The sequence below is a fragment of the Mauremys mutica genome, chromosome 1, assembly GCF_020497125.1.
Source record: "Mauremys mutica isolate MM-2020 ecotype Southern chromosome 1, ASM2049712v1, whole genome shotgun sequence".
NCBI lineage: Eukaryota > Metazoa > Chordata > Testudines > Geoemydidae > Mauremys > Mauremys mutica.
In genome coordinates, this window is record NC_059072.1 from 236361739 (window position 1) to 236371849 (window position 10111).

At 42.1% G+C, this 10111-nt stretch overlaps 1 long non-coding RNA gene across 1 annotated transcript; it reads left to right on the plus strand.

The window, feature by feature from the left end:
- Positions 1-7954: 7954 nt before the first annotated feature.
- LOC123370326 lies at positions 7955-8876 on the plus strand. The gene is made up of 3 exons (XR_006579375.1): positions 7955-8024; positions 8649-8705; positions 8826-8876. It is a non-coding gene; the product is annotated as an uncharacterized LOC123370326 (long non-coding RNA).
- Positions 8877-10111: the final 1235 nt, after the last annotated feature.

A 10111-nucleotide genomic window follows, 5' to 3' on the forward strand; every position in this document is an offset into this window, starting at 1 on the left:
GAGTCAGGTGCCTAAGGTGTATATTGTCAGAGCAGAAAACAGCTGGGGAGAAAGCAGCCTCCCTTATAACTTTTAGACTGGTGGTTATGGTACACACCTAAGAGGAAACCAGGCAGAAGGGAGAATTTAATTGGGGTCTCCCAACTCCTGGGTGCATTTCTTAACTATTGGGCTAAAGGTTATAAGGAAGACCTCCTCTTCTCCCACCACACATATCTGTCTTGTGTGGAGTTGTGTACTCTAGAAACAACTACTGGAGCAGGCCATGTATGTGAGATAGGAAGAGGAATGTCTTTCTTCACCTGCTTTGGAGATCTTGCTGGGATTTATCTGTGAAATTGGCAACCAGTCATATAGAGTGAGGCATTGTGCATGTGCCCAGTGGCAGAAATTTAGGCCCCTGCGGGACTTTTACCACACAAATGTAGGCATTGAGGGATTTTAAGTGCCTCCCAAGTTAGGCATTAGCTGAGCAGGAATTTGAGGGTCTCAGCTGCACCTGAATTTTGCACATGAACCTTAGATCATTAAAAATGACAGGGGTACCCAGAAGGAAAGTGTGAAGTGAAAATCTGACCACTTCACACAGCACTACCAGGGCTTTTCAAGGCAGCTTATCAGAGTGCCAGATTTAGTGTCCCTTGTGTGCTCAATACTTTATTTCTCTCTTTACTGTAATAAAGTATCCTTAAACAAAGCTCAACATTTGCTGATAATTCCCTAGTTTGCAAGTCACCTGGGACATTTTTTTCATCTAATTAATATAAAGAATATTAATAATAATAATTAAGGCTGTGTCTGTCACAGAGGTCATGGAAGTCACAGATTCCATGACTTTCTATACACCCCTGACTTCTGCAATGGCCAGTGTGGGTGGCTCTGAGGAGATCAGGCAGCCCCTTGGCCAGCTGCACTGGCTGCTGCTGAGGCAGTTTGGGTTGGGGAAGGGTCTCAGGGCTGAGGCAAGGGGTTGGGATGTGGGGGGCTCCCTGGAAGTGGCCAGAATGTTCCTGCAGTTCCTAGGTGGAGGGGCAAGGGGGCTCTGTGCACTGCACCCACCACAGGCACCGCTCCCACATCTCCCATTGGCTGAGGTTCCCTGCCAATGGGAGCTACGGAACCAGAGCTTGTAGTGGGGGAAGTGCAGAGAAGCCCTCCTGCCTTCCCTCCTCCTAGGAGCTGCAGTGACTCTTGGAGTCAGGTAGGGAGCCTGCCAGCACTGCCCACCCCCACCCCCACCAGCAGGGGTCCTGGGCCATGTGCCGCCACGCAGTCCCCACCAGCACCAGGGCCCAGAGAAACTGACTGACTGCAGGGGCTTCAGTGAAAACATTCAGTGAGGTGGCTCAGCAGGAAAAGGTGACTAGGAGATGGAGCAGCCCCGCACTTCCTGGGGGCAGGACCTGGGGAGAGAGGGGCAAGTGAAGAGGGTGTCAGCCTCTGCGTGGGTGGCTGCTGTGGAGCCTGCAGGGTCGGGGCAGGAACAGGCTGGAAATCACTTCCCCACCACCACCACCACCACTCCAGAGCCTAGCTGAGGGGTGGAAAGGCTTCCCCATGCCAGGTCTGCATGGGACTTTGCTCATGCAGGGAGTGGCTCCTCCTGCCTAGCACCCTGGGCCAGATGGTCTCAGGCTTTCCTGGGGCATGGCTCAGCCAGAGGCAGGGGTGAGCTGAGCACTCTGACAAGGGGCTGGTTCACCACACAGTGCTGGGAGCGGGACGTGCCCTGCCATGGGGATACAGAGGAGCAGTGGGGTTGGGGCAGGGCGGGGGAAGGGGGCAAAGCAGGGAGAGGATATCAAGAGAGGGAGCATGTAAAGGGCTGATGGGTGGGCAGCAGAGGCAACACATAACCAGCCACTGTGTGGCACCTGCCCACACGCACCAGCCACCATAGCTCACAGCGTACAGCCAGTGCAGGCCAGAAATGGGGTCAGGGATGGGACCCTGTTGGCTGAGAGCTGGCCCTCAGCAGCACCCACCCCCATCGTGGCCACTGGACAGCCCCACTCACAGCTGGTGGGTGGGAGGCTGGCGAGCAAGGATCTAGCCAGCAGCAGGACTCACCAGTACTGATGGGGAGGAGACAGAAAATACAGGACAATTTGCCTGTTCTTTAAGAAAAAGTTGGGACACATGCTGGAGGGCTTAAATATAGGACTATCCCTTTTAAAAAGGGACATCTGGTCACCCTACTTCTCAGACTGACTGCACCAGCCAATCACACTGTCCCACAGGGCCTGGCGTGGTCGCTCCGATTCGCCCTGCCCAAGGGGATGGCTCTGTAAGTAGCCCATGGTCCTGAGAGCTCCTGTGCCAAAGTCACTGAATTGATGAGCAAACTGGGGTGAAATTATTTAGAGTGACAACATATGAGAGCATTTTGTAATGGGGCCAGCTGAGAACTGGCTGTGCTTTTGTTTCCCTGTTGAGTAAGTTGGTCTCATGGCAGGATGTAACCAGCAAAGTGGTATGAGGGGACATACTCCCTTAGTTGATACTACTAGTGTGGGTAGAAGAAGCTGATCATTCCTTATGCACCAAGGAGGCCCCTCCAAGAGTTGGAAGTATAGTTAGTAGACATACGTAGAGTGGTAGGCGTGATTTGCCTACTGATTACCAAATGTGTACACACGGGCTAGAATCAGGACTGGAGCCCACTTGCACTAAGTATGGTAAATATATGCAAAGTCATCAATTAAGGGAAAAGAATCCATACCACATAATTTAGGTGACCAGTCACACTGACCAAAACATGAATTCCAACTATCGAATTCTCTAAGATGTTCTCACAACAAACAATTTTGAAAGGCTGTAGACACAAATAGGTCCATAAATTCTAGCTGTTGAATTATTAAGAAAAATGAAAAAAAAACAAAACATAATAAAGTCATATTATTCTCAAAAAGAAATAGGAACAAATCTAACAAATTAATTGTTTTCTATATAGATTTGGGTTTAATTTCCAAGTCATTACTCTCTCGTTCTTGTTATTTTGTCCATACAGAATGATAATTAAGCTTGGGACAATCCCTTGTGTAAAGCAACTTTCATCAGTGGATTTACACCCAGGATTAAACTGGCCCTGTGATTCCTACATGTATCTACAAATCTAACTAATTAGATAATTACTTGTTTTCAATAAGAAAATATAATTGTCTTGCAAGGGAAAAAAGTGATTCTATAATGATCATGTATACACTAAATGTCCAGGTGCTGCATCTCAGTTAATGATCTCTCTGTATCACCATTCCAGCAGCTTTTGTTTCTTTCTCATTTACAGAGCTGTCAGAGAGTATAGATTAGGTCAGACCTGGCAAAGATGGAAAACAGATCTGCCTGACTGTATAATAAAGACGGTGGTGCTCTTTCCTGCTTTATAGTCAGGTTACTTCAAACAACAGCTTGAAGAAGTAGAAAGAGAATCAGATTTTATACTTCCCTGTACACCACCTGAATTTGCATCACAAATTTCAAATATTCTCACTAGCAAATTGATATCTTTAGAGTAACCTCTTTCCAGCCTATGATAAAAAATAACTTTAAGACCTGTTAACCTCTGCATGCTAAGAGGCGGGAATTCTAATGTCTCTTTTACCAGCACAATTGGTAGCACACTGATATTTTAAAAGAACATACTGCTTATGCCAGTGTTTCACATGACTGACTTAGAAAAAAACAGACTGTATTATTCCTTTTCCATTCCAAAGCTCAGTTACAAGCTGAGAGTATTAAAAGGTAGATATATACAACATCACAAGGAGGATACCTGAAGAGTGTAGACAAAATGCCACTAATTACTGTGCCGATTGACAATATTTCTTTTCATATGCATCACATTCTGAACACAGATTTGTAAATTTCACTTTAAAAGAGTCTGTTTAGTTTCCAAGTCTAAGACTTGTATTAAAGTCATCACATCTGTATGCTTAAAAAATAAATTCTAAAATCATATATGTGTGCATTTAGTGCCTATGAGAGGTATATGACTGGCAACCATAAAGATCGAAACCCTCAGTTTATCTACTGAACATGTACAGTTACAGTTCTCCACACTATCTAACCAAAGGTCCTGTCAAGGAGCAACTCTTTACTGGGCTTCTGTCTGTTTATGGACAAGGTTAGCTAAAAACAGTTTCTGTCCAGATGTCTGGGTCCTGATATAGGCAGGTTTCTTAGCATGCTCATGGCACCACCCTGGAGGGTAGAAAAAGTCTTGCCTCCACTTCCACCCTGTAATATGCCTCTTGAGAAATGTGTTCTCTCCAGTCATGGCCTATACTGAACCAATATCAGGGCAATAATTAATAAAGTTAAGATTTAAATACTTTAAAACTACTGTTAAGACCTGCATGTAGAAGCCATTTGTAGTGCACAACCACAACAGTTTTATTGGTCCTATAAAATTAAATAACAATGTGCCATATTCTTGGGAGCCATTTTGAGTGCCATATTTACATATACACTCTTCCAGAGCACTCCAGTAACAATCACCACAGCCCTACTCACCAAGGCTCGCTGCAGTACAAAACTGAATACTGATTGTCTGCGTTTCTTCATGCTTGTAATGGCATAAGCAGAATTTGTTAAGGCTTATCTGGGAAGGGTGGAAGTAAAGCAGTGTGGTCAACTCTCATGATTTTATCAGATCTCATGATATTTAGCATTTTTCTTAAAATTCCAGTTATTGGAGTCAGGTGGCTTAATGAGAATTTCAGCTTTCATGTTTTAAAAAAACTTTCCAGCTCTGATTGTTGCAGAGAAAAGTTTAAAAACATCTCAGTGCACCCTAAAGGTTCAGAAACCAGAAGGCAAATTAAAAGAACACAAAATGTATTATTAAAACAAACAAACAAACAAAAACCCATGATTTTCAGGGGTCTGACTCATGATTTTTTGAAGATTTGAGATAAGCAATAGTGGCTAAGTGACATGTCCTGCAAATCTGTCAGCTCATTGGCCACATTTCCACATAATTGCTACCACCAGTGAACTTTTTGTAATGTAAAAATCTTCAACGATTACAGTTAAGCAATCATTAACATGAGGCATTTTATTTGGGTAATTCAATTTCAATAAATTCTAACCATTGTAGCCAATATCATTATAGATAATGCATCAGAGTGACAGGAAGTGCCCATTTCTCTGCTTATGGTGCATATGATATCAGACTTGTCAAAAAGCAGTGGAGCTGATCAGTCATAACCCTGAACAGCCCACTAGGCTCCCAAGTGTCTGAAAGAACACAGTAATGTGACAGAGGACAGTGGTAAGCCATGGGCACCAGCACTGCTAGCCTATAAAACAAGCAAAGGATTTTTCATTTCTTCTCTTGTTCTAATTCTGTGTTACTGAATTTGAAACGATGGATAGCATACAACAGCGGGAAACTGTAACTTTCTTTAGCAATGTTCTGACATCTGGGTTAAACTAATAGCTTTTGAGTGGCCTGACTCTTTCTAAGCAGGAGAATTAATAACTTGATAAGGAGACCTTAGAATAGTTTCTTTGAATCCCCCTTCTCTCTCTCTCGCTCTAATAAAAGAGAAAAAAAAAGGAGCTGAAGTTGTGGATTTGTCCAGGGAAAAATGGCCTGGGGGAGATGCCTTTAATATCTTTTTATTGTTGAGATAATTGTCTGTTAGGGTGAAATTCCCCACCCTTAGGAGAGGGTCATCAGCACAAGGTCATATGCCATTGAAGTCCCAAATAAGACTTCAAATTAGAGTTTAAGAAGGAATTAAGCAGATCATAAGCCCTCTCCTGGACCTCTGCACAGGGGTGAATTGCACTCAGTGATTATTCCCCATATGTATTTGATTCTTCCCTTGTAAAGGCATCCTGTGGTGTAGTCTGAGGATGGTGCTATGCCTAGCATATCCCAGGAAGCACCTATAGTAATGTATGGAGATATACCTATCTCATAGAGCTGGAAGGGTCATTGAGTCCAGTCCCCTGCCTTCCCAAGTCGGACCAAGTACTGTCCCTGACAGGTGTTTTTTGTTTGGTTTGTGTGCCCCAGATCCTGAAATGGCCCCCCTCAAGGATTGAACTCACAGCCCTGGGTTTAAGCAGGTCAATACTCAAACCATTGAGCTATCCCCTCTAGCACCTGCTTGCTTATGGAAATGAATTCAGAGCCCCTGGCAAAGTTTAGGCTGATATTTAATTAAATGAAATGAAAATAAGGAGGACATCAATCTTGACTCATGCAGATGTTGATGGACAAAAAAGATTATTACATGCTGGTGGTGGTTTCTTTGGAGCAAAAGGAAGTCATCAACAAAAAGAGAAAAGCAGAGGAGGAAAATGGAAATAAAAGCTCAAGAGGGAAGTTTCAATCAACAGTTTTAGGCATAGACACATATGAGGTAAATGATGATGGAGACATTAACATCCGTTGTCCCAAGACCATAAATGAGAACTCTGATGCACTCCTTCTTCCATCAGCAGCAAACTATGTATAATAGCAATAACTGTAATTTCTTTCCTTCCCAAAAAGATGGCTTCTATTCATTCCATATTCACAGCCCTTCTTGTTTAGTACTGTGACAACAGTGACAAAAACCATCATCACATGCAACCCATTAGCTGCAAGCAAGCAGTATAATTGCAATTTAATGTATCTTTTTTGGACTAATTTACACAGTTTGCACAGTTATAAAAATATTATTCATTATTACTCTTATAAAAATCCATTTCTATGGTGAAATTTATCTGAATATAAAGCTAGGGAAGAATCAATGCTAAGAATACTTCATTTTATTACATATAGCAATGATTGCCTGATATTACCTCACTCAGATTAATGAGGCAAATTAAGCAAGGGTGCATAACATAAGCATAGGAACAAGGGCAGTTATTTCCTCTTCTTTCTCCCATTCCCATATAACTATAAGAGTGAAATGTCAATGCAGCACAACCTGTGCAAAACAACCACCAATAATAGTCACAGGGCTCACACAGGGCTTGGTAAGTGATCAATAAGCAGCCTCAGCAGCCCATGTAACATTCTTCCTTCCATTCACAGGTGTTGTGGAGCATACATCAAAGATCAATGTCTATTGCAATATACTCGAGTCCATGTAATTTCACTTCAGTAGGCATTTCCATCTTCCTTTCAGTCTCAGAAAAGCATCTTGGCACAACTGAGGTGATAGATGAATCCCCATCTGTTGACATTTTCACAGTCTGGGTATAACTTATTCAGTGAGAGTAACAAAAAAGTTAGTCTTGGAACAGAGTTATCATTGATATCTCTGCTGTGTGGTGAGAATTGCATCCCTGCCAGTTCCTTCTTATACAAACTAGAATTCTTTAACATTATGGCACCATAGACCTTGCTAGCCCCAGCCAATGTTTACCTTCAGGAGATGGCCTGTGTGATCCCCGTGACCAGCTACATCCTTCTGCTCAAGAAGTCTTATAGTTGTAGAACTCTTTGGCTTCAGTGTCTTCCAGTACATCCAATACCATTACACTGGTTACCTTGAATATGTGGAGCAGTATCACTTGCTGTATCGGCATGAATGGTTCTCACTGCAGTCTTTCACACTTTAAAAACAAACAAACAAACAAAAAACCTATGCCGCAGTCTGGTGATTGTGGCAGACTCCAGAGTGTAATGGCAACTCCTTTGTCCATAGGGACAACAGTTCTCAAATATGTGTATTTTTCTCCATAAGGCATGTGCCATCTCTACACATAGAAAGTCAAAGTGGCCTCAGTTATCTGCAGGTGTCTTGGTTAGTTTCCCTTGATCCAGGCAGCTACAACATTGTCTCACCAGTTGAAAGAGCTTGTCTTGGCCTCGATTTTACTTTCTTCTTGGTTTAATTCGCAATGTAGATGGACACAAACCTCTGCACATGTTTCTGATTCCTTTTCACACACCATCTCAGAACGCACTTGTCCTGGTACCATTTTTCCTCCTTCTGCTTCCAGGTTGCCAAGCGTCAAAATCTACAGTTGAAAAGAAGCAGTAACCTGCAATGACAGGGAGGTTCATAAAATACAAAAAGGTGGGTTTGATTTTTGAGTTGAAACATTGTGGGTGTGAAATAACATATAGGAGAACACAGACCTTGTGAACTTTACTCATTTGTATTTCAAAGGAATATTCATATTAAGTTTCAAAGCAACTGTCTATTTTTCTATGGAAAGTTGCTAAAGGGTGACCTTTTATCCAGTTAAGGTACAATGGTTAGTTTCCTAATTCTTTTCTTTGAAGAAATACTGAAAGGATATGTTAGAGGTGTGGGTGAGTGGTTGTTTCTGTTTGGCCATGAATTATTTTCATAGATCTGTTGAAGCCTTTCTCCTTATATTGAGGCCATATGTTACCTCATATCTGTTTACCCCAGAGAGGAAGGCAGTGGGTAAATACCTCAAATTGGCCTCTTGGTTTTTCTATTCTTGATATTTTTAAGGTTTGTTGCAACAATGGATATTTTAAAGAAACTTCTGGCTTAAGTGGCATTTTCAAAATGACATTTAGGTCAATGCTTTCTCAGCTCAACATGGCTAACCCACATTGTCTGTACCAGGGTGTACTGCATCCCTGTTTTGCCCATAGGAGGTGCTGAAAGATAGAGTTATTCAGAATCATCAACCATAAAGATGAAAGTAAAGGCTTTGCCTTTCAGGTCAGCAAGCGATCTCAGTAAGACTGTTCTGGAAATCATGTGATTGATCACCTCTGGGTAAGGAAGTCATAACATCAGCTACTGGCTACACCAGCCTTGAGTAATGTCCTTGTACCCAAGAACACCCCACTGGTATGAACTTCTGTGCTGTTACCATCATCTGGTCCTTCATTCCAGCTCCTGCTTCCATTACATATGAGCCTGAAGATGACAGGAGCTACAGAGTTTGAACCCTTTTTATCTTAAGTACCTTATTTTTCCTTTTTCTGTGTTTATTAACTGGGAGACATCCTAGCTTTTATTATTTTAGGGTGTGAATGTGTGTGTATGAGCACGAGTAAAGACCACACTGGGAGACACCGAAGAACAATCCCCACATAAACAGCCCTAAACTCTGTCATTGAATGGGGGAGGGATAGCTCAGTGGTTTGAGCATTGGCTTGCTAAACCCAGGGTTGTGAGTTCAATCCTTGAGGAGGCCACTTAGGGATCTAGGGCAAAAATTGGTCCTGCTAGTGAAGGCAGGGGGCTGGACTCAATGACCTTTCAAGGTCCCTTCCAGCTCTAGGAGATTGGTATATCTCCAATTATATATATATATATATATATAAAAGAATGGTTATCCTGGGCAGGTGTCCAAAAAAACCCCCCAAATGCTGAGCTGTTAGCTATATGTATTATTCAGTGAGAAAGCTACTAAACTTCCTGTTATCAGACTGTCTTGTTGAAGTTTGTAATCTGTGTTGGAGGGAGGGGAAGGAAACTGACTAGCTGCCACATAACACTGACATTTAAGGAGAAAACTTCAATTGGCTTTTGAGGCTATGATGGAAACAATCATTTGGTTTCTGTACTAAAATATACACCTGGCTAAGCATTGATATCAATGCTGTGTGTTAATTCCTTAATTGGGGTTATAATTAAATCATTGAAATGGACACCAACCTGCATTAACTTCCTGTTTTAGGATTCATAAGAATCTGCTCTATTCATTGTATGATTTGACTAAATTGAATATTGAAATCCAATATTGTTGCTAACTTGTCTATTTGATCTGATTTTGACCTCAGTTTGATAATAGTCTTGTGTAATCCTTAGTTAGTTTAATAGGATTTACAGTAGTTTAGTCTTATGATATGTTTTCTTGATTTTATTTTTATTTATTATCTTTAATACCATATAAAAAAGTCATATTGAGTCATATTTCTTTCAATAAGCAACATGGGCCAGAACAGTTGAGGATTTCTGCTAGGTATAAGCTGATCCATCTAAAAGTCTAGTTAGTCCTCTCTACACGAACATTTTGGTAGTCTCATGAGTTGTGTGTAAAAATCTCATAATACTGTCAGAAAGTGATAGGTGGTTTCTGAGAAAATCCCCATAATGGTTGGTGCAGGCAGCTGCTGCTGAGAAACTGTGGAATGTGCTCAGAGTAACTCAGTGCAGTCATAAAATCAGAGGCA